Source organism: Podarcis tiliguerta (assembly GCF_965153285.1).
Source record: "Podarcis tiliguerta genome assembly, chromosome: 12".
Lineage (NCBI taxonomy): Eukaryota > Metazoa > Chordata > Lepidosauria > Squamata > Lacertidae > Podarcis > Podarcis tiliguerta.
In genome coordinates this window covers 3,545,958-3,572,176 of record NC_139545.1, presented here as the reverse complement: position 1 = coordinate 3,572,176, position 26,219 = coordinate 3,545,958, and the positions used below count along the sequence as shown (strand labels likewise).

Below are 26,219 nucleotides of genomic sequence, written 5' to 3'. Positions count from 1 at the left end.
TACACTGTTGAAGTCATTCATGGTTAGGTTTTTTTAAACAGATAACCTAACTCAGCTACAATAAGGTGCTCTGAAGTATTTCAAATTTTCATAATTCTTTACATTTTAAACACTGCATCCTTCTTTCAAAATAATCTTTGAGATATGCAATTAATAAACTGTCAGATCCCAATTAATTTTTAATAAAGAGCCTAAAGGAAACAATTATAGGCATCGATCACTAACACACCATTCCAAATTGAGAACGCAACTGCATAAATGCACTGAACAGTTAAAGGCTACTTATGAGTAATTTTAGGGTATAATCTAGACAGAGAAAGACAACCCCTTCTTTCCTTCCTAATCTACTCCTTTCAAACACAAGCTTGGTTCCTCAGTGTTCATTTGCACCCAAGTATTTGTGTTGCCGTTTTGGAATCATATGGACACAGAAAAAAGCATAGAATGCCCTGGTATAATTAAAAGAACCACATATTCAAAAGAGCTGGGAACAGATGAGTTTTTTTCTGTGACCCATACAAATAAAACCAAAATTGCAGGTTCAAACATCAAAATGGAAAAGGCCTGATTTTTTTAATAAAAAAAAAAGTTTAATGCCTTCCAAAAAGAAGCAAGTTAACAACGTATGCTGCCCAGCTAGCTAATGCTGACTTCTCTTAGGCCCCCTGCATGCTAACTTGCCACCTATAACTTGGCCTCAAAAAGGCTCTGCTAGGCTGGGATGGAAATGGCCCATCATTTCAAACTGAACTGGCAGCTGGAAAATGTGGAACAGCTGGCAGAGAACAGCAAGAAAATGTTTTACATAAATATCTCTACATATAAACTGGCAAAAGGCCACAAACACCAGACCCCAAGGATGGAATCAACATGATACACCAGAGGACTGAAATAATTTGGGGTAGGGGGGTTAGCTTTCTGAACCCTTTTCCCCATATGGTGCTTGCAGCCGCAAACCCCAAGTGGCAGCCCCCCTCCCAATCACAAAAGCTGCAACTGTGAACAACCCAAAAGAAGAAGGGTTGCGCTGGCATAACAATACAGATACTTTCCAGGAGCCTTTTAGGGTCCCTTTGATGTGCTTACTTGCCCAAGAGTCTAATCCAAATTGCTTTGCCTGCCTCTATTTACTCTGCCTCTTTTTCCAAGCTCCCTCTAGCCCTTCTCCAAGTTTGAGAAAGTTAACTGCTGGGTGTGATTCCTATAGCTGTCCGGTCAAGAAGCCCTCGCCATCCAGAGAACGAAGTTTGGCAGAAGCAGCCAAAATGTAAGGAAAGGAGAAATCTGCACAACAGAAAAATATTCAGATCCAGGGAGCATTTGGGTTGCACCTTGCCAGATTATTACAAAAGTGTCAGCTAACAATGGAAATTCAAGCATCTGTGCCAAAACCAGCTAACCAACCTTCGAGTTGCCACGGGACCCTTCTCTCATTCTGCAACAGTAAACTCTGAAAGTTTCGCTTTTAACTCTCAGCTTTTTTAAAACTGGAAGCTTTGCTCCCATCTTCCTTCAACACCCCCTCCCTTTTTCCCAGGACCTTCCAAGCAAATGAATCACTCCAAAAAGAGAGAGAGAAGAGATTAAAAAGGCAGCCTTCCTAACACTACAAATAACAGCAGAAGGTTGTGTACAGTACCACATCCGATCACTTGCTTCCACCCTTCCAGATGTGGCAAACTTCCAGCCACCACAGAAACTGCTGGCAAGAAAGTAAACGCTCTTTCCACCCCGCGCTCTCTTTCCCTCCCGCCCCTTGGAAGAGGCCAAGCAGCTGCTGGGAGCCTGCAAAATGGGCAGCAGTGCAACGGAGCTGCGGGACGGGAAGCCTCCCCCTGCTGCTCTCCGAGTCCAGAGAGCGCGAAGGGGGCGAGCAGAGGCCCACGCGCCGCGCGCTTCTGGCGCCTCGGCCAGCCCGAGCCGGGCCGGGCTTGCTCCGGGACAAGCCCCTGCAAGAGCGACCCGCAAGCCAGCGCGCCCTGCCTCGGCAGCCTGGCCAGCTCAACTTCCCCCCGAGCTCTCCATCCCAGATCGAGGGCAGAAAAGGGAAGCTCTTCTCCCTCCCTCCCTCCCGAGAGAAGCCCCACGCCAACTTTCTTTTCCGCGCGGCCAGCGCGCTGCAAGTTAAACAAAGAACTTTCCCCTCCTCTCTCTCCCTCTTTTTACACGCGCGCGCGCACCTCCAGCCCCCCGCCCGAAAAGCACGGGGGGAACGGCTTACCTGCCGCCGCTTCGGCTGGGGTGGGGAGCAGCCCGCGAGCTCCCCATAGGCGAAGATCGGGGCCTCGCCGGCTCCTCCGCGGCCAACTTAGCCGCGCCGCTCCCCGAGGATGAATGAGGGCACTTGGCTTCTGTTTTGGAGGGGCGGGCTGGGGAGGGGGAGGAGCGGGGGCGTTTGGGGCTCTCGGGAGATGTCCGCCTTTTCTTTTCCGCGCCCGGCGCTCGCCCTCCCGTTTGGGGGTTGCCTTCAGGCGCGCGCGCGCCTAGTTCTCTTTCTCCGCCGAGACCTTCCAGCGGTTCCTCGCCCCCCCCCCCGCCCCGCTGTAATCCGATCCCTTCTGACTCACGGAGGAGCCCGGAGTGACATTTCTCCCGGTTCCACAACAACAACCGAAACAACCCCGAAAAGAGGAGGAAAGTCCGCCGCCAATTCGCAAATCACAAACTTGCACGCAAAGGGAGGGAAAGGCGCCTCGGCCGCCGCTGCCCCTTCCTCCTCCTCCGGCTCCCTTCCCGCTGGCTGCGCTTTGCTCTTCTTTCTTCCTTTCCCCCTTCTCTGATTTCGTTCCTTTCTCTGCCTCTCGCTCCAGGGAAGAAGAAGGGGAAAGGAAAACATGCAACTCTCGTAACTCACGTGTTCCGAAAAGTTGCCCGGAGTCTGCCGCTTCCTCTGCCTCCTCCCTGCTCTCGCCCAAGTTTTGCAGATGTTGCCGGGCTGTCCGGCTCAGCCCTCCGCCGCTGCCCCGCTCGCCGCCCGTCCGCCCGCCTCCTTCTCCTCCTCCCCCGCTGGGTGTTTGGGGGAGGCGATCTGCCGGGAGAAAGACAGACACGCACCCGGCGATCCTGCGGGAGCGCCAGCCCGCGCAACTTTCCTCTCTTTGCGCGCGCCTCTCCACGTGGAGCGGGGCTGGCACGAAAAGGGGAGCCCTGCCTTCCCCGGGGATTCGGGCGCGCTTGAGCCGGCTCCGCCAGCCTCGGGGACGGGAGGGCCTCTCTGCCTTCAAGGCGACCAGAGCGAAGGCTGCGGCGCCGCCGAAGAAGCCCGGCCGAGGATGCCAAAGGAGAAGGGCGCGAGGGGCGGGTGGCGGGAACCCGAAAGGCGCGCGCGGCGCTGAGGCCCCAGGCGAGAGGAGATTCCGGGGGGCCGGCAGGCTGCGGCACGCGGCCCCCGCTCGCCCCTTCCTTTCCCCCTCGGAGGCCGCTCCCCCGGCCGGGAGGAAGCGCCAGAGAAGCGGGGTGCCCTCGGGGAGGACCCTTCCCCTCTGGCGGCGGGGTGCCGCCTTCCCTTTCCCAGCCCAGAGGTGCCCCGTGTCTGGGCCGCCTCTCGCAGACAAACCCTCAATCCTTCAAGGTTAGGAGGCTCCCACGTTTATGTTCAAAGAATGTCCATCATAGGTGTGAAAAAAACACAGAGAGCAAAAAAGTTCGTGGGGATTTCCAGATAGACAGGACCTGCAGTGCGCGGCTCGTCATCCCGCTTTACCTTTGTGCTTATCTTCGGGCATTTCTCATTATGTACAAATATGTGGAGCTGAATTAAATTCCACCCTCTCTCTTTTTGGACACTTGGATCTGTGCAGACTCTTCTCGGGAGCCAGCTTCTCCCGCTGCTTTCTAAAGGCAGGCTGGCCTGGTTCCCCCACCTTCACCACAAAATTCTGCCGTGAGGTGGAGAGTTCAGGTGACAATGGCAGTGCAAGCACCCAAGGGAGGTCCAAATTTAACTCGGGGACCATTTTATTCTCCATGGGAGATTTTCATCGCACCAGGTTCAAAGCTGTGCCTTTGGGGGCCTGGGCAGAATAGCATTCAAGGCCCAGAAGCAGGCAGAGGGGGGGTCAGATTAGGCAACACACATCTAAAAAGCACCCCAGTGGGCTCTGCATTAATCCAGGTGTGCTACATCCCTGGGTGTATGGAGTGTCAGGGGAAGGGTAGTACCCCACCAGAGGGGAACTAACAGCCATGCTCCTCGGGGGTAGTTTGTCGCCCTGTGTTCCCCACCCTGCATTCACCCAGAAACTGTCAGCTTGCAGCAGCTGCTACACCTTGAGAAGGGCTCCCAATGGCCGGCTAATCCAGGTGAGGGTAGCCAATGGGTCTCAAGCTCTTGGTGAGTTAAGGCCTTCCCCTGCATGTGTCCAGCATACTGAGTGGACAAGCCCAATAGTGGCCCCAACAGTCAAGAAGGTGGTTTCTGCAGAGGGAGGTGAGGGGCAGATGGGGCTCAAAAACCTGAGAAGGGGGGCCCATCTCGGAGAAAGAAAAGTCTGACCCTAAACCTCCACTGTCTTGAGGTTCGGGACAAGAAAGGGCTAAGGAGTAAACCAGGGGTCAGCAAACGTTTTCAGCAGGGGGTTGGTCCACTGTCCCTCAGACCTTGTGGGGGGCCAGACTATATTTTGGGGGGGGGGAATGAACGAATTCCTATGCCCCACAAATAACCCAGAGATGCATTTTAAATAAAAGGACACATTCTACTCATGTAAAAACACGCTGATTCCTAGACTATCCATGGGCCGGATTGAGAAGGCGATTGGGCCGGATCCAGCCCCCAGGCCTTAGTTTGCCTACCCATGGATTAAACACTACATAAATCCATAGTGGAGTCCCTAAGAGGGTTGGATGGTGCCTTGTACGCCTCCTTCTGGCAACTCCTGCAGCCAAGCTGGTGCCAAACGTCTTGCTCTGTTTCCCTTTGGACCCATCAGTGAGGCTGAGACGCTTGTCGTCTGGGCAGCCCAGTTTGACTTCATGAGAGAGAGAGAGCTGCACTCTCAAGACAGACGGATGCCAACTATACATCCATATATTTACTATTTGTTCCGCGAGCTTTATTTACCACTTGATTGCAATGAAACCTCAAAGCAGTTAACAAAGATATAAGCTACAGTCAGGTTGTTTCAGTCAAAATAAAAGCACATGGGAAGCATTCTCTGCTTTGCCTGGCAGTGGCTGTCCAGGGTCTCAGGCAGTTGTCTTTCCAGTCACCTGGCACCTGGCACTTTTACCTCTGGCAAGTACGCTACGTTGCCCCCACAATTGAGGGGCCGGGGCCGGGCGCTGTTCCACAATGGCTGAAGTGGGAATCAGGTGGTCGCAGGGAAAGGCCCATTCTGAATCACCCCGAGTGGATGCAGAGCCCAGGTGTATATAGGCAGCCCCCCGTTTTCACTCGTTTGATATGTGCACAGCTGTGTATACGCGTATCACACCAAACCCAGAAGTGACTTGGAAACATCATAAAGAGACCACTGAAATGCCACTAAAAGGGCAGAATGGGGTGTTTGCAGGCTTTTTCATTCGGTTTCAATTACTGCCACTTCACCAACGTGCGTAATTCCTTGGAACATAACCCCACGTGAACAGAGGGGTGTCTGTAAGATGTTGCCACAGAATCATTATGGGTAGTGATATCAGACCCAAAGAGAAATTTAGTTCAGGGCACATGTTATCTTTCCCCTGGTCAAAATGATCCTGGAGACCTTGAGATGAAGAATGAAATCGTGGAAGCATCCAAAAGAGGAAATGTAATAATGTGCCGCTTCAACTACACTCAGACTGGCTACATATGTGTTCCAGTCATGACAAAGAAGTAAAATTTCTAGTTACAGGTAGATAACTGTGTTGGTCTGCCATAGTTGAAACAAAATTTTAAAAAATCCTTCCAGTAGCACCTTAGAGACCAACTAAGTTTGTTATTGGTATGAGCTTTCGTCTGCATGCACACTTTGGTATCTGAAGAAGTGTGCGTGTACACGAAAGCTCATACCAATAATAAAATTTCTAGACACCCTAAATGACTGTGCCCTAGAATAGTTGGTCATGCAACTGACCAGCTGGGTGACAACCCTGGACTTAAACTTGACTACCGTATGGAACCTGGTCCAAGATTGTGTAACCAACTGGAGCAGTGACCAAAGTATTATTGAATTAAAAGTGCATGTAAATGGCAGCACATGGGACCTGGCAACCCAGCATAACTTTATAAAGAGTGGTATAAATCAAATGGTGTTTTAATGGCTTGTTTTCCTTCTGCCAGGTTTAGGCTGGCTCAGCTGTCAGGAGTCCTGCTTCAGAAGGGAGCTTGATTTAAACCAGCATAAATTATGCTGACTTTTAATATTTAGGACTATTCCCTTATATTGTAAATGCATGCCATTTTTGCATATGTTATTCTCTAAAGCAGAAGTTTCCAAACTTATTTGGCCTACCGCCCCCTTTTCAGGAAAACAATTACTCAGCACCCCTCCCCTGGAAATCTACCTTCTTTTATTTGGAAAATAAAGTAATCACTACAACTTTATGGCACATTAGTAAGGGTTATTACACAACAGATGGAACATGTACAAATGGTTTTTCAAAACTGGACGAGGAGGTGGACACCCTGATAGACCCCAAGGGCACGGTTGGCGCTGCAGCCCGCCTGGCAATGGCCAAATAGGCAGGTAAGCAAGCTACAATCCAAATATTATTACATAAATAGGGTTTCTTTTCCATCACCAGGGAAATGACTTGGTTTCTCAGAGGTGGTGCAAGCTTCATGGAATAATGAGGTTCTTACCCATCTGTACAAGAGAAATTGTGATGACAAGATTATAAATCTTGTTCCTTCACAATAGAGTTTTGGTGTACTTGCTACCATATTAAAGAAATCAAGTGAGTACAGTAGATTCAACTTGCCCTTTAATATCCTCTCCTAAACTGTATCTGGCCTCTCTATAATAATATCTGCTGAATTTAATCTTATTTTTACATTCCTATTATTCCTTTTTCTAACCTAACCTATAACTTGTGGCTTAGTGGGATTCTGCCTGCATACAAAAATCTGCCCTTCTACCTCCACCTCTGTGATCTACAAGGATAGGTGAGTCCAAGAAACCACCATTACTTATACCTTTTGACTACAAATACTTGTCCAAAGGAAAATGGAGAGGGCATAGATTGTGTTTACACGGCTTATGTTTTAAGTCGATCCTGGGGGAAAGGCATAAAAATGCAGCATTTCCCAAGAAACTAAAGGATATATGGATTGAGGATAGCATCATGAGTAGACAGCTTCGGAAACCAGTGGAAGGAGTACACCAGATGCAGAGTAATGTGTACACAGCCTTAGTTCCACACAGAAAACCTCATAACTAGGGATGCAAGCACTAATTAATAGAACGGTCAACTAAAGCTTTGCAAAGCAGCAATCTTAATATGTGGGTTTGTAAATTAAAAGCATAATAGATTGAAAAAGAAACTATAAAGATGACCTTTCCTTCTAACCGTAATCAATATTTTTGTTTATTACATTGTTATTTTATACTTCATTAAGTACCTGAAATAGGCACTTTTGATAATATGCTAATATTATGTTTGCATGTGCACATTTATTTAACTTTAATTTGTTAAAAAGTGGAAGGTTGTTATATTAAATATCCTGTCTGGCTCATATTTAATAAATGACATTTATAATGATAATTAAATATTATTCTGCTGGTCACTACAGGAAGATGTAATGCTGAGTTAGGTTAATTATTGGTCTGAGTGAACATGGCGACTCTCATATTCTTTTATTGCAGTTGCTTCTTTAACAACTGCATTCTGTAGTTTCTTTAATTTCCAACTATATTTATGAAACATAGCCCATAAAAAAATAATACTGTGGCAATCTAAGCACGTGTTGCCAATTCTTAGGCCCATCATAAAAGCACAGTCGCTTTCAAACAAACTTGGAAAACTGGCCCCCCAGCATATTACAAATAGGCCCACACTCCCAGGCAGTGGGATAGGAAGAATCTCTGCCACATCTTTCAAATACAATTTCCTCCTTTCTGCTATGAGCTTGGTATTATACTGTGCATGAGCCTCTGCAAGCTAACTCATATTCACTTCGTATCTGGCAGAGGCACCCAAACAGTATCAGATTAATCCAGTATGATATAAAGCTGGGTCGGGATCACCCATGTGCTGGAACTAAACAAACTATACATTGTCCCTAATTTTCTGACTGGACACAAAATGGGTTGAATAACTTGGTTTTCTAAAACTGATTTCTCAGTGCCACAAGGCAATGGTGACTGGAGTTGTCAGGGTTGCTGGACATGTCCTCTTTTGGGGGGCCAGCATGCCTGTGCAGGAGGATTTTTGCATTTTATCGGAAGTGTCCAGGTTTGGGGTTTTTTATTTTATTTTAGTGTTTTTTATTGGGTGGGGGTGTTTCCAGCAGCCCCCAGGCCTTGCATGGCCTCCCTGTGCTGACAGGGGCACAGCTGAGCCACCAATCAAAGCTAGTGGAAGCTATTCCGTGCACTTGAGCCTCAAGGGACGGCAATGTACTTCTTCAAAGGGAGTGTAACCTCATCCAGAGCAGGCGACTCCTCATCTATCCATTTTAGAGAACCATTCACTAACAATGCCCCAGTCTTCTCTAGTAACCTTCAGTTTATTGGCCTTCACCCAGTCTATTACTGCGACGAGATGTCAAACTAATACAGTGTTCCCCAAAGTGGGCAATACTGCCCCCACGGGGGGGGGGGGGGCTGGAATGATCCAGGGGTACGGTAGTAACCTCAGCTGCAATTGGGCAGCACTGAATAAAAGAAAGGGGGATAGAAGCATAAAAAAGAAGAGAAGAGAAGAAGTCATAGGTAGAAATAAGGATACATAAAAGAATGCAAATTTGTCACTGTATCTTTCTGTTTCTTCACTTAAAGAAGGTAGATTTCCAGAGGGTGCTAAGTATCCCCCCCCCCCAACGGAAGCGGTAGTTCAAATAAGTTTGGGAACCTCTGATCTAACACATCCACTGTCACACCTGAAGATGTAGAATCATAGAATCATAGAATCATAGAGTTGGAAGAGACCACAAGGGCCATCGAGTCCAACCCCCTGCCAAGCAGGAAACACCATCAGAGCACTCCTGACATATGGTTGTCAAGCCTCTGCTTAAAGACCTCCAAAGAAGGAGACTCCACCACACTCCTTGGCAGCAAATTCCACTGTCGAACAGCTCTTACTGTCAGGAAGTTCTTCCTAATGTTTAGGTGGAATCTTCTTTCTTGTAGTTTGGATCCATTGCTCCGTGTCCGCTTCTCTGGAGCAGCAGAAAACAACCTTTCTCCCTCCTCTATGTGACATCCTTTTATATATTTGAACATGGCTATCATATCCCCCCTTAACCTCCTCTTCTCCAGGCTAAACATGCCCAGCTCCCTTAGCCGTTCCTCATAAGGCATCGTTTCCAGGCCTTTGACCATTTTGGTTGCCCTCCTCTGGACACGTTCCAGTTTGTCAGTGTCCTTCTTGAAGGACATGTAAAGGAGAAGTAGAGCTGTATGTCATCAACATATTGCTGACAATGTACTTCCAAACTCCAGGTGATCCTACTCAACAGTTTCATATCTATGTTGAACAGAACCCAGTGGAATGCCACATTGAAGACTCCATGGGGCTGAACAACATTTCCCAAACTCCTGCCTCTGAAAACAACCATCCAAGTAGGAGCAGAAGCACTGCAAAGTGGGGCTGCACCCCCCCCCAAATTGGGCATCCACTCCAGAAAGATACAGTGGTCAAATAGAATCGAAAACAAGCAGAATGAGCAGAGACACACTCACACTGTCTCCCTCCTGACAAAGACCATCATGCAGGGTGACCAAGGCAATTTCCATGCCCAAACCGGCCTAAACATTTGTGGGCTCTCCATGCAGTATAGCTGCTTCTTCCCAGCCATGGTACATACCAGAGCAGTAGTTGAAAAATGCATCGTTACATCCTTGCCAATTTTCAACAGAAAGCAGTGCCTATTGCCATGGATCCATCAAGTAATTAGACATTACTTCCTCCATGAGGAATAATTCCAAGCATCTGAACTGGTACCTAGTTAGTTGCTGAATGAGTTCCAAACTCAGAGTCTTTCATTAACCCATTGTTTTACTGACATCTATATTCATCTTTTGATTTTAACTTATAGGTATCATTCTCAAAAGTGGCACTCAAAGCATTCCACAGAACTTCAGAAAAACAAAATACCGTAAGAATACTGTAGAAAACAACATGCTAAAAAGCAATAATTGCTTTTAATCTAAAGTCAACACTGCATATACAGTCAGCAAATTACACCCACATTTTAGACAAGCAGATTAATAGATGGCATCCACTTGCCAAGTTCTTCTTTTTGGGTATGTAAATAGTACCATGTCTTGATGGTAACACGGAAGTATTTTTCTGCCTGCCCACAATTACATCAATATTGGTTTATAATGGAATCACTAATCTTGTAAGGCTGTTCCTTATACATGCCAACACATATTAAACCAGAAACTTGGTTTGCTTTTCTTAGAAGGCCGTATTGGTAAAATAAACAGGTTTGCGCTCGAACTTAAAAAACAGAAGCTCCTTATCCTCACAAGCAACAAGCAGGGATGCTATTTATTTCTTTTTGTAAAATTATAGCTAGTGAGATTTTCTGAGAGCCAGATTAAAGAGAGGAGAAGATGGAGCACACCGGTGAGAGGAGGGATCCTTTTTTTGGTTGGGGCATTCTGGTCTCTTCAGCAACTTCCATGCCAATTGCCATGACCATAAGGTTGTTGTGGGTGGGTATGCATTCCATTCTGTATTGCAAGATGGATGAGAATGAGAGGGGGAAAGTGGCTGTTTTAAACAATGGAGGTTTGAATAAAGCAGGGGTGGAGGAACGCTGAAAGGAAACAGAAGTGGTTTTAACAGTGTGTGCATGCAGATCGGGCTGCAGAATAGGAGAAAGGTCAAGGCACTGAAATGTGTGCAAGGGAGAGTTAAGAAAAATAAAGGTGGAATTTACACACATATAAAAACTGTTTGTTTGTTTTTTAAAAAAAGCTTTTTAAAAAAGCGTTTTAAAAAAATACATCGAATTTTCCACAAGGCTCACCATTGTCACCTAGTGTCATATTGTATATTGCACTTAAACACACTTAAAACGTTTTATTTGCAGCTGTATAGCTGAGTCCAAAGAGGAAGGAGAAGGAAAAGGGGTGGAGGTGAAAATGCGAAAGGGATTGCAAAAAGTAGGGAGTAGGATGCATAGGAATTGGGGGTGAAGATGAAATCAGGGGCATGAAAGGGTCTGCAGAATAGGAGAGGATGGGGGCTTCAAAATTGGGTGGAAGGTGAAAAGAATGCTTAACAGTTGAAATGTGTGAGAGGAGGACACAGGAGGCTGCCATGGAGCTGGTTTACATGCAAAGTGGATTACACAAAAAGAGGGGAAAGAGGAGGCATGGAAAGTGGAGCAAATGGATGCAAACTGGAGAGAAGTGGTTTCAGAAACGTTGAAAGTGAATTTAGTAGTTTACATGGAGTGAGAAAGGGAAGCTTTATGGAAATAACATGGGAAGAATGGCAGGGGTGGTGGTGAACACACTGAGTGGAGGCACAACTCCTAGTCTGGCATACAACTGAAGAAATTTCATGAAAAAATTGTATCCAAAACAAATGTATTGTTGGGCTACCACATGCAGCAAAAAGTCTCTTTCTCCAGAAAACCCCTCCAAAGTATATTAGAAAGATCCGCATTCATTCCAGCAAGTTCAACAGGGGTAAATACCAGTGCAACACTGCTTTCATCCAGTGGTGTGCATGGGGGGGGGCATCACCCCAGGGACAGTTTTTTTGGGGTGCATTCCTCGTTATGCCCTGTTGCGCCATGTGCTGTTGCATCCTTCTCACACTGCCCTCCAGCAGGAGGGTGCCTTGAGAAGGACGCAACAGCTCACAGCATCCTGTGACCACAGCACCATTTTTGGGGCTCTCGCAAAGTGGCGCTGGGCTTGCAGGGTGCCATGAATGCGCCCCTCAAAGCAGGACTGTGAGGGCTGCATCAGCCACTGTGCAGTCAGCCAGTGGCCCCGCTGAGCTCCAGTGGACAGGGATCACTCTGGCGGCATGGCCAACCCCCACGGCTCATGTACTAGCGGGGGAACGTTCCACCACTGCTTTCATCATGGATTATTTAATCCCAGGAGACATAACTCTAATTGCAGGCTTTCACCACAATGCTTGTGAAGTTTGTTACTCTGGCTAATTGCTTTATAGTTTCTTCTTTTGGCCACAGCTACATTGTAGCAGGCAGACTGTTGTAGCATGATATTCTTGCGAGGAAGCTAGTAAAATGTGGGTTGAACAAGATAACTGTCAGGTGGATTTGTAGCTAGTTGCTGACCCAACCCAAAAAGTATGACTCATAATTGGTTCCTCATTATCTTGGAAAAAGTGACAAGTGGGGTGCCTCAGGGATCTGGTCTGGCCCCATTTTTGTTCAATGTCTTCATAAACGACTTGGATGAAGAAATTCAGGGGATGCTCATCAAATTTGCAGGTGAGACCAATCTGGGAGGAGTAGCTAATGCCACAGAAGACAAAATTTGGATTCAAAAATACTTTAGCAGATTGGAGAACCCAAACTAGCAAAATGAAGTTCAATCGGGACAGATATCACTTAGGCAGAAGGAACCAGATGCACAAATATAGGATGGGGGACACCTGACTTACTAGTAAAGGTAAAGGTACCCCTGGCCGTACGGGCCAGTCGTATCTGACTCTAGGGTTGTGCGCCCATCTCACTTAAGAGGCCGTGGGCCAGCGCTGTCCGGAGACACTTCCGGGTCACGTGGCCAGCGTGACGAAGCTGCTCTGGCGAGCCTGCACCAGCGCAGCACATGGAAACGCCGTTTACCTTCCCGCTGGAGCAATACCTATTTATCTACTTGCACTTAAGGGTGCTTTCGAACTGCTAGGTGGCCAGGAGCTGGGACCGAAAGACGGGAGCTCACCCCGCCGCGGGGATTCGAACCACCGACCATGCGATCGGCAAGTCCTAGGCACTGAGGTTTTACCCACAGCGCCACCCGCGTCCCGTGACTTACTAGTAGTACATGTGAAAAAGACCTAGGGGTCTTGGTGAACCACAACCAAGTTCACAGTGAGTTCACAGTGAGTTCACAGTGCGATGCAGCAGCAGCAGCAGGAGCAGCAAAAAAAGCTAATGCTCTTCTAGGCTGCATCAACAGAAGTCTAGTGTCCAGATCAAGGGAAGTAATAGTACCACTCTATTCTGCCTTGGTCAGACCACACCTGGAATACTGTGTCCTGTTCTGGGCTCCACAATTTAAGGAGGATGTTGACAAGCTAGAAAGTGTACAGGGAGAGCAACCAAGATGATCAAGTGTTTGGAAACTGTGGTTGTTATTGTTTTTACAGTGGTACCTTGGGTTAAGAACTTAATCCGTTCTGAAGGTCTGTTCTTAACCTGAAACTGCTCTTAACCTGAGGTACCACTTTAGCTAATGGGGCCTCCCGCTGCCGCTGCTGCGCAATTTCTGTTCTCATCCTGAAGCAAAGTTCTTACCCTGAGGTACTATTTCTGGGTTAGCGGAGTCTGTAACTGGAAGCGTCTGTAACCTGAGGTACCACTGTATCTGTTTCTGCTTTACGGCTTGCTGTTGAAATTGTGGGAGGAAGGCATGTTTGTACTATTTTGTGGTCCTGTCTTTTTTTCTGCTCTTTCGGGTTTGGCAGTTGTTTTGCATTATGCCATGCCCCCATGGGTGCCATTTTGTGACCGGTGCTCATGGCATTAGTTGAAATTCAAATTGTGCCCACTGTCCCAAATGATTAGCAACCATGGATGAATTGCAATAAATGCTGTTTCCCACAAGATGTGCACCTCTGAGTTCTAGGTCTTTCTTTCCACCCCACCCCCACCCCTGCTCCTCTCTTTTGGGGAAGTTTCCTTTTTTGAAGTCAAATGTGACTATAGTGGTACCTCGGGATGCGAACGGGATCCGTTCCGGAGCCCCGTTAGCATCCTGAATAGAACGTAAGACACAACGGCGTGCATGTGTGGGTCGCGTTTTGCCGCTTCCACGTATGCATGTGACGTCATTTTGAGCATCTGCGCATGTGCGAGTGGCAAAACCCAGTAACTCCGTTACTTCTGGGTTGCCGTGGAGCGCAACCCGAAAGCGCTCAACCTGAAGCACATTCAACTTGAGGTATGACTGTACTGGATTTTCTTTGCAGTTGTCCATTTACATATACAGAGAATCTGATAGCATTCTGGTCAGTATTTCCAATCTGTTCAGAGCTTGCATCTTGCACCAGTTCCTCAGCACCACTTCAGATTAAGTCCAGAGTTGCCTCCTCTCTGTCAGCTCCATGACCAACTGGTCTGGAGTGTCATTAGCACAACACAACCTGCAGATTAGTGAGTCTGGATCACTTGGGCCCAGAAATCTGCATTGGCAAGGAGAGAATGACATTTTAATATTTCGTCCAGAATATTTGCATTCTGAATTGGTAATATTGTGGTTTTCTGGGAGAATGTGATCTCCAGTCAGGATGAAAAGTTTCTACCTGATGAGAGCAAGCCTTGGTGCTTCTGTGTCAGAGGACATCCCTCGTGGCCTGAGAGATGATGATTAATGCTTCTGTTTTGGTGCTCTCAGGTCCTGGAGGGCAGCAAATTCCCCCATTCTACACAGACATTTTTGTGGCTTTGCTATGAGCTTCATTCCCAGGGTGCCTGCAAAGTCTGGAGCAGACAGGTAAAAGACCTTTCAGTCAGCTGACCACCAACAAAAAATGGTTCACACCAGAGCGCTCTACCACAATTTGTCTTTCAACGGAGCTTTGAAAAGAGCTGGAGGTTGCGGCATCCAGATGCCAAGAAGGCTTCAAAGCGGCTTGTTTGGACACTTAAGAATGCAGCGTTTGTTTGCCTAACCTCCTGGGATCTAGTTATAGCTTTTCAGGACAGGAAAAAACATATTGTTTTTAACCCCACTTCTGTAAACTCTAAATGAGGAAAAACACTTTTCAATCCCCTCCCCCCCCCTTAGCAACGCTTTGTTTGTTATTTATTTTCATCCGGAATCTTTGGATGCTGTCCAAAGAAATTAATTAAACAATGATATATTTGTTTCTTGTTTCAGCCTCGTTCTTGGATTCCTGCTGTTGGGCGTTGCCCCTAATTAATCACATTTTCTTTGAAATCACATTCTTAATGATCTCTATGCTTTTCCCCTCTGCTAAGTTTTCTTAATGCTTTTTTTTAAAAAAAACAACAACCCTGATTTAAATGCAAGTGTTTATCCCCAAATAGAGTCTTTATTGGACAAAGATAACACAAACTAACTTTTCTGCCACTCCACAGTCTGAGCTAATCGCTCAATAGCTTCTATGTTGTGTGTGTGTTTTTTTACTTCCAGCTGAGCAACACACATCAAAACCAATCTGTGACTCTCCCTCTTGGTAAACTATGCTACTTTTATTTTCATTTCAAAAAACAATTAGTCTTTGTTTTCTCTCAGCAAACTAAAGGAAATTACTATAATATTCTTTTCAGTCGTATTGAGATGCAGGATAATTGATTTCTTCTTCCCACTTCAAAAAGAATGTTGTTTTGTTAACAAAAAAGCAAAAAACAAAACTAAAAATAAATGCTTTTAATGGAATTATATACTTTTTGTTATTAAAATGCATTTTAAAGATACAGTAGTAGCTATCCAGTTCTGCTAAAATAATTAATAGCTTTTACTGCTGTGGCTAAGAGTGCAAACTGTGAGGCAGTTTGAAAGCCACTGTAGCCATGAAGTCAGCGAATGGCGTGAGACAAGCTACAACCTCTCAGATTTGCAGTATGGGGTTTATAATATGGACCTGCCTTACCATGTTTTTGCAATGTAAGTATTGCTGACCTAATTTGTGCGAAGCAGGTTTTGAATATTCCAAAGGGTAACTTAATGCTAAATATTACTTTTTTAAAAAAGTACTGCTAGGTACCTGCTGTGTAGCTTATGGCTAATTTAAACATTACAGCAATCATGTTTTGTGTCCTGGTTGTCCATACACAACACACTATGGGCTCGTCCACACTTCTCTTGTCTCATACCTAGAAGGCATGGGTCTGAACAGTTTTTTGCTAGTCCTGGGATTCCTGGATACAGTTCTGAATGGTTTCCATTTGCCTGCCTCTTTCCCCAGGAAAACATGCTCTTTACCACTGACTCAGAGCAAGCATCAATCCACGGAAAGCCTGGCTGACATTTGCTCTGATTCAGTGGTGAAGAGCAGGTGTCTGCCAGGGGCAAGTGGCGAGACAAGCAGGACTGTGGGCAAACCCTTTGCTTTAAGTCCTCTTCCCAGCATTGAACTGCACATTCCTGATAGGTGGTTCTGGAACAGAGGAGCTTTGTGTGGCTACACGTAATAAGGGCACTTCAAACATTATACAAGCTGTAGGGCGCATTCCAGTGCATGGGAACATTGCAATGTTCTCATGTGATCATTGCAATGTTTAAAGCAGCCCATAGTTACAGTGAAAGGGGAAGGAAGCCTCTGTGAAGTGTCCACACATTTGGCCTGGGCTCTTGGAGAAAACCACTATGTTGAAACGGGTCCAGAGTAGCAGGTAGCAGCATCACCATGAATTAGGGGTAATTGTTGTGAATTATTGGCCCTACAGTCATGACCAGCAATTGAGACCCCCAAGTCCAATGCAGCACTGTAGAAGATTCTGTCTTTCTGTTCCCTATTTGCTCAACTACGGACAAGCAAGGGATGTAGACAACTTGCCAGCCGGCCACAATGAGGATGTGAGCCTGGGGATTGCTCCTCCCCCACTCCACTCTTCCACTCTTACGGTGATCCCCTTAGTTGCTGATCAGGGACTGTGAGTGTTGTGGAAATCAGTGGATTGGGGTGCTATTGACAGGGGAAGCCAGCGTGGATGGGCTTTGAAAGAGGATTGGACATATCCTTGGAGAATAAGTCCATGGCTACTAGCCGTGATGGCTTGGCTTTGCCTCCACAGTCATGTTTCTGAATACCACAGGAGGGAAGAGAACTCATATGCTCAGTCCTTCTTGATGGTTTTCCACAGGCATTTACTTGGCCACCATGAGAACAGGATGTTGGACTAGATGAGTCATTGGCCGGATCCAGCAAACCTTTTTTATGCTTTTATGAGAGGGTCATTGGATTTCGACAGTTTTTGGGTGTTTAGTTGTTATGTTCCATATAAACCCCATTTACCAGATTCCACTGCTCTGCTCCATATACATTCTTCTCCTTCCTTTTACAACAGTCCCTATCCTGTGCTTCTTTTCCTTGATTCAGAACTGGCATGATGTGTAATGTAACCCAATATATGATCCTAAGAGACACTTAAAAAGACACACACACACACACACACACACACACACCACAAGTCATAGACTTTGGAAATTACTATGAAAATGGGGGAAAGTGCCTTTGGATTAGAAAGAGGAAATGTGTTAAACCTTTCAAAATACAGATTAATCAATTATGTATGCCAATGAGGGCCCTAGAATTAGCGGTGAAAAGCAGAAGCAAATTTCATAAGTACAATATATACCTCTGGGATCTCTCAGGCTCAAATCCGTCAGGAGGATGTAGTCTGCCTTCTTGTATGTCCGTAAATCCCATGAATGTCAAAAGGACAGTGTTAAATTACAGCCAATCCAAAATTTGGGCTTAGTAAAAAAAAGAGAGAGAGAGAAAGAAAAAAAGGTTTTGAAAAAATCTTGAACGTAACAGCAGTTTCCTTTTATCATTTTGTGATTTTAAATTCCAATGAACGTTCAGAGGGCCCTCTGTGTGGCTGAAAGCCCAGCAGTATTGTGCTGCTTGATAAGAGCATGAAAAAATAATAATATTAATGTCCGTGGCATTAGCTCATGTCAGCCTAGATCCACAAAGGTAAAAATTGTGATGCTCTGGCAGTCACAGCACCAGCAATCAACTCCCCTGGCAAAGTGCTTCTTTGCTGAACTTGATTTCTTGTGAGCAAAGTCCTGTTGCTTGCAGCTCTTTAGGCAACCAGCCCTTCAAAGGGCCAGGAAATGGATGTGCAGAATGTAACCCTTTTGATTCCCAGAAACCTCTCAGCAGCTTTTGACACCATTGGCTGTGGTATCCTTCTGGATTGCTGTGAAGTCACCAGCGGCACATCAAAACCTCCTGTACCCATAATGATCTTCCTGTGAAGAGTTTTCACTCTGGCACATTACGTTGTTCCAAGTAGTACTCATTTGCTCCCCACATTACTGCACCGGGTTACAAAGTATATCCCAGTCCATGTTTCTTATGTAAAAGTAAGGGTAATTTCTGTAGCGGCTGTGTTCTAGTTGGGACTTCCAGGACTAGGCCAGGATCAAAGGGCATTAGAGGTAAGTGTCATCCCTTTCTCCAGGAATTGGACAGCTGAGCTTGAAGGAAGAGGTAGCCCATGTTGCTAAAGAGATCTTCTTCAGCACAGGCTTCTGTGTAGCTTCGTCCACTCTCCACCAACACCAAATAGACTTTATTGGCAGATATGACCCACCTGAGGTCAGGCTGTTCAAAGGAGTCTCTTCCAGCCCTTCTTCCGCTCTTCCCTTGGGTTTTCATCCTGCCATTCCCACTGATTACAGTTTCCTTTCCCCTTCTCCCAACGGACTTTGGGGGTAGATTTTCCCTTCCCACATGTCTCTTCTCCCACAACACTTCTCTCTGCACCTTCCTATTGCTTCTCTTATTGCAGCCAACCCTAGAATTCTGCTGCAGTGTGGCCCAATGCATTTTGCTGCCTGAGGCAAAGGACAAGCCCGCCTCCCAGCCCCAATTTAATGTACACAAGGCAACTGGCTGATTGGCTGTTGAATCTTACTTCAGTACTGGTTATCAGAGAGCATTGTCCTCTGTACCTGGGGGCAGCAGATTACTTTATGGGGTGCAAGAAAGGCCTTGCAGCACAGATACAGCTTCATGCTCCAAAGAGCAAAATGACCAGGGAGCTGCCATTACTTCCCTGTTGTGCCCTCTGTTGTTTTAAGTGCAGATGAACTATTAAGAAGCCCTACCCACACCTGATGTTGGAGGGAAGTGAGGTTTGTGGCCAGTCAGAAGAGACCAGCATGACAGCAGTAGAATAGGACAATGCCAGTCTATGACTAGTGTTGACATTTGCCTTGTCAACACAGGATGGCAGGCACTGTTCTTCAGTAGTTTCAGGCATTCCTGGAGGGTCAGTTTGAGAAGCTGATGTTCTTTCTGTCCATTGCCATTGTTTGGTGGAGTGCCACAAGGATCAATCTTGCTTCCCACACTTTTTACCATCAAACATCTACATGAAACTATTGAAAGAGGGTTGGGATGCAATATCTGAGTTGATGACAAACAGTTCTGCCTTTCCAGGTTGGGGGAAAGGGGAAATAGAAATGAAACAAATGAATGTAACTCACATGAACTACAGTTTGTTATCTTCCATAAATAGAACATCATTTTCAAATTAGATTACATTTAATTTTGTATGCAATTATTAGTCACCCTCTGTCTTGAGTTATGGTTCTGGTGTAGTTTAAGTACCAACAAACTTTACAATCTCCAAGTTGTAGGATATTAAACATAGTTCCAGTACACCTGGTGGAAGCCTGGCAGGAGAATTTGCTCAGAGATTTGTCCCATCAATAGTTTCCACAAAACCAAATACTAATATATTGAAAATATTGTATAAAGAAGCCAGGCATTAATAGAACATTTATTTAAACTAAATCACAGGAAGTTTGAGCTTTGAAAAGAGAGCACTTGATAAAAAGATGTTTCTTTTCACAATGATATTGCTTCAAAATGCCAAAATATGCATTAAATTAAGAGTTTGTAGGACAGACATTTATATGTACATATGACATGGTTGTTAAACTTCATAGAGAGAGCTCCAGTCAGCCAAAAATTGAAAACATCTTCCAACTCACAGCACAATATATATCCTGATTATAAAGAATGACTCATTTCTAGGTATCAAACACAATCTAAGTTATCCAAGGGTGTTACTGGGGGTGGGGTGGTGGTGGAACAGAACAGCTTATGATATTTGGAACAAATGCAGGGAAGGTAGGAGAAAGAAGACAAATTTGGGGTACCTTTTCATTTGGGAAATGTGGTTTCCAAATCCCAAACATGAGGGAACTTTACCTGGGACTAGGCGACCTGAAGAGTCTGAACTAAGACTCAGCCATGAGGGGGAAATGAAGCTACATTTCCTTTATCAATATGGGGTATTCAGAATTGCTGGAACCATTCAGAAGCAGGGTTAGAATAGAACAAGCAACATCCTGTTTGTCCCAAAACAGAGAGTGTTTGTAAAGGACTTGGAAACCCTGTTTAGGAATCCGCCCCCCAACACAATGACTGAGTGAAATGGAGGAGCCATGTTGTGACTGCTGGCTTTACTCACATCTTTACAAACCTGCTGTGCCCCCACATGCTGCCACATGTTGAAGCGTGTTTGCGGAGGAGGGCAGCTGAATGTGCCTAGGGCAATTCTTCCGATTAGATCCATGTTCGATCAGGGTTCTACATCAAAGGGGCAGCTTACACACACAGAGGAGGCTTCCCTCTCCAAACTTGCCTCCGTTTGTGTGAACAATGTGGTGAGAGTGGATGCTTGCTCCATCCTGCAATTGTTGAGCTTGTGACCTCACCTCTTAGTGCATGACTGCTCAGCTTATTCAGGAGTCTTGGGTGAGGTACTTGGATGAAAGCTTTTCGCAAATCCAAGTAAACAACATCAGTACCAACACCTTGGATTGAGCCCAGTAGCTCACAAGCAGCCAGTGGCAGCCTTTAAGCAGCGGTTCTCAAACTTTTTAATCTGAGCTACACTTTGAGAATAAAAACTTTCTCAAGCCGCACCAAATTTTTTATTGATACATTGGAAAACGAAAGGAAACAACTCCTAGCAGCGCTTGACAGAGAACACAGCTACTTTATAATATGATCATGTGACACCCAAAAAGTATAAAATAATGCGTATAAATATATAGAGAGAGAAAGAGAGAGAGAGGTACAATACAATACTACACTGCAATGTTTAAATGTTTCTTTGATTGCCCTTGAATCTTCCTGCCACATAGGCTGTCCTCTCTCTCACACCCTTTGACAACTGCTGGCTTTAAGGATCGGTGACACATGATCCCAGCTTGCCTTGCTTAACCACCACTCAGCCACATCCTACACCAATTGCAACTTCCAGACCATCTTCAAGGGCAGCCTCACATAGAGCACATTGCATTAGTTCATAGCAGTAGATATTGTGCTCCTGTATGGTTCATGCCCAAGATAACTGACATCGTGATCCTATGGAAGTATGATATTCTATCAATACACATAACACAAGCATAGCCAATCTATGTTGCATACTGCTGTAAGAGATTCAGTGCTGTAAAGAATCTGTTGTCCTCATGTCTTAATCCAGGTTCATCTCCAGAAAGATTTTCCAAGAGACATTTTCCACATCCTCCTAGCAACACAATGCCATTAGTTACACTAATTTGTAAAGATTTTTAAAAGAAGTACACACAACACGTTCTCCTTCTCAAATTATTTTTGCAAAATAGAGTGAGTACATTTCCCCTTTAACATACAGTGGAGGCCATGTGAGCTTGGAGTAATGAGATACACACTCATTAGCTACATGGCAATTACTTAGCCCATTTATAGATTCCAATGCAAACTTCAGGAGATTTGGAGCACTCCTTAAAGACTCTGTTTGCAAACCACTGCTTGGCTTACAGATGCCCACAGAGCAGCACTTATTTTCTCTTGCGGTTTATAACATGGATTACCTTCTGACAGTAATAGGGAACGTAATCTTCATGTAATTCAACGCAACTTACATTCATTTTTACACAGCTGTTTCCAAGAAGGAGTTTGCAAAACAAGGCAACAATGGGATTTGGAAGCTGGTGAAAATACCAGGGTGTCACCAATTAAAGAACACTTAGTTGATTAACTGCATGAGTTTTCAGAAAATGCCATCGTGTTAACAGCAGACATTAGAAGAGACATTAATTCCCCAGGTGAGAGCCAGGGGAGTGCATCTTCTAAAATGGTGCCATCTGCCAGCCTTTTTGTAAGTCCCTGTACAAAGAATAATTTAAAACTGGGGTGGGAGACCCTGGTACCAATTAATTGGAGATGCCTTTATAATTGATCAAAAGGTTATATTCAATCAATTCAAAACAGTATACCTGAAAGAGTATGTTCACCCCCATTGTTCTGCCCGGACACTGAGGTCCAGCGCCGAGGGCCTTCTGGCGGTTCCCTCCCTGCGAGAAGCCAAGTTACAGGGAACCAGGTAGAGGGCCTTCTCGGTAGTGGCGTCCTCCCTGTGGAACGCCCTCCCACCAGATGTCAAAGGAAAAAACAACTATCTGACTTTTAGGAGACATCTGAAGGCAGCCCTCTTTGGGGAAGCTTTTAATATCTGAAGGACTATTGTATTTTAATATTTTGTTGAAAGCTGCCCAGAGTGGCTGGGAAAACCCATCCAGATGGGTGGGGTATAAATAATAAATTTATTATTATTATTATTATTATTATTATTATTATTATTATTATTATTATTATTGTGGTACCTCTGGTTGCGAACGGGATTCGTTCTGGAGGCCCGTTCGCAACATGAAAGAATGCCCTCCCATCACATGGCAAGGAAATAAACAACTATCTGACTTTTAGACGACACCTGAAGGCAGCCCTGTTTAGGGAAGTTTTTAATGTTTCATGTTTTATTCTGTTTAATATTCTGTTGGTAGCCACCCAGAGTGGCTGGAGAAACCCAGCCAGATGGACGGGGTATAAATTATTATTATTATTATTATTATTATTAGACTAAGCATTGCAGCCTAAGAAAAAATATAGAGAATTTTTAATATTGGTATTTGGACAATAAAATTCCGCAGAGAAAAATCTTATTTTCAACCCTCTGATATTGAATTCAGGTGCTGAGTGCTGACAGAAAAGGAGCCAAAGAGGGGCTACTGAGAAACAAAAGGGGAACAAATAGTGCACCCACAGAACCAAAGAGAGCAGGCCGCCCTTGACTCATCCCCAAACCAGCCCAAAATAGGGAAAAGTTTTTTCCTATTTTTCCTAGGAGGTTTTAGGAGTCATTTGGAAAAACAACCTGGAACGGAGGGGGGGGGGGTAGAGATTCCTGTAAGAGGGCATGTTTGTTTTATTTACAAACATAAAATAGGTTATTGGAATCAAATCTAGATTCCTGCAACAGGCAACAAAGCCACTTAGCCCTGCATTAGAATCTCTGCCTCCCAATGTCCTTTTATCTTTACATCAGTCAAGCTTGCAGTTGTCTCCTTGTCAACCTGGTTCCAAGTTTTCTCCTCTCTCCAACCGTTGCTCTGAGGGCTTTTGCCTTCTGAAGGATAGATTCCATACCGTCAGGAAAAACATTCCCCAGTCCTTAAATGCCATTAAGGTTTTCTTCTTGAAGCCCCTGACCACTCGTTCACCATGTTCAAGATGGCCAACTCCAAACAGTATTGAGATCTCCAGTGCAGATTCCTGCAAAGAAAGGGCTTCCCTACAGAGAATTCACAATCCCCACTTAAGCCAGCTGTTTTATCTCCAGCCCTCTGACGAAATACAGGGAGAAAAGGAGCACAAGAAAGTGGTGGATGTACAGCTGAAGCAATCACATGTTTACATTTTTAAAACACACTTGTGGAAACCTCTGTGCTGCTTTCACAGAAAAGACTGGCCTGCCTGTTCCAATTTGGGTCGTAAACTAAAGACACATGGCAGACAAATACTAAATAAGCAAAGAGCTTTACATATTCATAGGTATAAGTCAGACAGCAATTGTATTTTCCAGAAACATAGCTTTGAAAACCCTGCTCTCAATAAGACTGGTTCAGTTCAGCTTAAAACTTTATGGCTTGTGGGAGAGAAAGACCAGGATGTTATCATTTCAGGAAAGAAAAGCATAATTGAGAGGCCTACATCTCTTAAAACTATCTGTTTTCTGCTGGAAAATACTTAAACTGCTGACAAAATGGTTAAAGATCAGGCTTAGTTGTACCACTGATCTGTTCAGCTCAAGTGGGAGTGGTTCTTGTCCCTTCCCTACTCATTAGATCATGGGTGTCAAACACAAGGCCCGCGGGCCAAATCCGGCCCGCCAGACCTCGTCATGTGGCCCGTGGCATCAAGGGCGAGGAAGCGAGCTTCTCGTCCTTTTTACTGGTCCCGACCCAGATTTTAGGGTCCGCACTCCGGCAGAGGCTCTCTGCCTTTCTAAAAAGTGACCCACGCGAACAGCCTTCCCTGCCTGCTTGCAGACAGGGCTCCAACCGACGCGCCCCGTCGGCGCTGCCTACCGGCCGGTCCCACAACTTTTGCCTGCCTTGCGGACCGGGCAAAGAGGCTCGCTCAGTCCAGTCCGGGGCTCGCTGCGGAGGAGGCGGTCCCGCCAAGCCAAGCTCGGAGCCGGCTGCCTCCGCCCCTCGGAGCCTCCCAGGCACGGCTGCTCGAGGGGGCGGGTCGCACGTGCGGCAACTTTTGGAGCCCAAGAGAGCCGCGGAGGCTGGCAGCGAGGGCAGGGAGCGAGAGCCACACTTGGGACGCCGCTCGGTCACTCGCTCGGGCCGCAAGAATAGGCCACTGCGGCGCTGCAGCTGGTGAGGAGATGGCTTCTGCTCTGCTGTGTTGGGACAGGCTCCTGTCTCCTCCCCGTTGGAGCTCCAGTCTGCCTGGAAGCCCATCTCATAATCTTTTAAAAAAATCATTATTATTTCTTCTATTCTTATTTAAAATCGTACTGGAATAGGTATATTAAATAATGTATAGGTTCAAGACAACACACACCAGTGCCTAAGGAAAAATAACTTTGATAAAGTCCTACAGATACAACTGGCCCTTTGAGGGTGACCAAACTGCTGATGCGGCCCCCGATGAATTTGAGTTTGACACCCCTGCATTAGATCATCAATAGGATGCACAGGGAGGAACAAGCCGCATCCCCATCAGGCTGATGGTTTAAACCTCTCCACTCATCCCAGCCAGTGAAGGCTGGTCCAGTGGAAAAACCAGGGCTCAGCTCTCCCAAGTAAAATGCCCAGCAATTGTTATTAAAGGCTCCCCTCAAAATCCTAAAGCTACTCTTGCATGTGTTTCTATCAATTGCCTGTTCTCTGGCCAGCCAGCACTCTGCACCACTCACCTGTCTACAAACAGGAGCTGTTTGGAGCATGCTCAGAACTGTTTCCTTCAAGGTCACACCTCCAAACATTTCAAAGCAGACTTTCTGTAGGCAGGCAGGGGAAGGGCATGGTTGTTAGTTTGAGCAGCTTGGAGTATTAAAATTAGTATTAGGTCCCTTTTTAACTGTCCTTTATTGCACCTTTAAGACTAAAAAATTCAAGCTGCAATCCCGTACATATTAGGAAGAAGTCCCCATAGAATTCTGGAGGGCTCTGAGTAATGTACACTTTAATGTACAAAGAGAGCCACTGTGGTTTAATAGAGCATTGGTCTATGACCTGGGAAACCAGGGTTCGAATCCCCACTGTGCTGTGAAGCTCACTGGGTGATCTTGGGCCAGTCACTCACTCTCATCCTACTCAACCTCCCAGAGTTGTTGTGAGGATAAAATGAGGAGGAGCGATCCCTGTACGCCACCTTGAGCTCCTTAGAGAAAAAGGTTGGATACAAATGTAATAAATATAGAAATTATTGTGGCATGAATCCACGCTAGAAATTGTGACAGCAGGGACTCCTTTCAAACCAAGATAAAACACAGGTGCTAAGTATTAATAAAACCTCAATGTGTACATATCCACTGATTTATATATATATTTATTTACAAAAGAGGAGCTTAGCGAGAGAAACCGATTAGATGGAGGAGGCCACACAATTTCCCCCACAGCAGAGACGCAATTGTGACAACAAGGTCACCTTCAGAATCAAGCTAAGTTTCCCCCAGTTTAATTAGGTGCAAACTATGCTTAAGTTACACCATGTCCTTGCAAGAGAGGAGGATGAGGATGGGCAACAGAACAACTTGACCATGAACTCTTAATAGCTGATTTGTTGCTGATGCTGTCAAACATACTGTAGTCTCTTTGCCGCTGCAGCCCTATGGGTGGGGATTTACCCCCCTCTAGGCCAGA

General features: G+C 45.6%; 1 protein-coding gene across 4 annotated transcripts in view; it reads right to left on the bottom strand.

The window, feature by feature from the left end:
* The window catches only part of GLI3 (GLI family zinc finger 3), a 253,340-nt gene extending 250,072 nt beyond the window's left edge, over window positions 1-3,268 (bottom strand). The window contains exon 1 of one of the 4 annotated variants that reach the window (XM_083407003.1): window positions 2,855-3,268. The gene's annotated coding sequence lies outside the window, so the exon portion shown is untranslated. Of the gene's footprint in view, window positions 1-2,221; window positions 2,534-2,854 lie in introns of those variants that run through there. The other 3 variants (XM_083407001.1, XM_083407002.1, XM_083407004.1) reach the window with 3 other exon arrangements.
* Between the last annotated feature and the right edge of the window lie 22,951 nt (window positions 3,269-26,219).